The 1,286-nt window shown below is 53.3% G+C and overlaps 1 protein-coding gene across 1 annotated transcript in view; it reads right to left on the bottom strand.

Annotated features, from left to right (window-relative positions):
• The window catches only part of FANCI (FA complementation group I), a 28,923-nt gene that overhangs the window by 26,923 nt on the left and 714 nt on the right, over positions 1–1,286 (bottom strand). The window lies entirely within an intron of this gene.

The following is a 1,286-nucleotide window of genomic DNA, read 5'->3' as shown; positions in this document are numbered from 1 at the left end:
GCCCGGCCCCCGCCGCAGCACGCCGCCGGGCTGGCAGCACGGGGAGGCTGGCGGCACAGAGATGGGGGAGGGGGAGAAAGCGACAGGTCAGATCGACATTGCTGCTCCCAGCTTGGACATCAAAGGCCCAGAAGGAAAACTGAAAGGTCCCAAAATTACGATGCCAGACTCGGCTCCATCCCGGCCCGTCACCCTACTCAGAGCCGCCGCGACTCCGAATCTCCCGCCCGGAAGTGCGCAGTGTTGCCCGGCAACAGAGCCCGCCTTCGCCAGCGGACTTCCGCTCCCCGGGGCCACGCGCCCCGCCCCCTGCTGGTCGGGAGGGGATGGGGTAGGTGAGACCCGCGCGGGCCGGGGCCGGGGCCGGGGCCTGGGACAACGGGAGCCGGGTGTGTCTGCATCAGTGTGTACACATCTTCGTGTGCGCACGTGTGCCCCGCTCCCTCCCGCACTGTGGGGGGTCTCGATTTGCCCCCCCCTTCCCTTCTCCCTTCCCCCCACACAGTTATCTGCTGGTGGGTGGGTGTGTTTTCCTCTCTCTCTCTTTCTGTGTCACAGTCGGTTCCTAAAAACCTCGTCTTAAGTCCAAACGTCGTAACTCGGAACCAATTTTCTCATAAGAAACAATGTTATAAATGGGAAATTGGGTCCTGAACCAAGGGCCAATACCCTGTTTTCACTAAAAATACCCCCAGAATTTTGTACTCGATCAATTATAGGTAAGTAATATAGCTACATTAAGGGACGAAGGGACTTTGATTCCCAAAAGCTTGCAGAAAAGGACAAATTTCTTGCCATTTTCCAGTTGGTCTAATAAAAGGTATCATTTTGGAACCAAGAGTTCTAGATTTTTGTATAGCTACATTAATGTATTTATATTGTAAATAGTAATCATATTGATTTGGTAGGACTTCTTTGAGATCACTTTGGACTTTCTGAAGGGCTCTTGGCTGGAGTCTTCTCAGGAGTCCTGGCTGCAGGTGTTTCTGGAGTCCTGTCTGCTTTCTTAAAGGCAGTGTCCGAGGAAGTGTGGACAGATGTTCTCCAGGGAGATGGGCGACGCAGCGAACTTGCTCGCTGGCGTGGCGTCGCAGCAGATCAAGTGTTGTAAAGTTGAAACAAGGTGTCAATTTATAAACCTTGTAAGTGTGAAACATAACTCAAAATGTTGTAAGTCAAGGACTGCCTGTACTTTGTGTGTATGTGCGTGTGTGTGTATATGCATATGAATCTGCATCTGTGTGTGTCTGCCCCTCACTCCCAAGCCACGGCCCCCCCAGCCCTGC

Source organism: Alligator sinensis, unplaced genomic scaffold, assembly GCF_000455745.1.
Source record: "Alligator sinensis unplaced genomic scaffold, ASM45574v1 scaffold874_1, whole genome shotgun sequence".
Lineage (NCBI taxonomy): Eukaryota > Metazoa > Chordata > Crocodylia > Alligatoridae > Alligator > Alligator sinensis.
The sequence above is the reverse complement of the archived record's forward strand: the minus strand, read 5'-3'. Positions and strand labels throughout refer to the sequence as shown.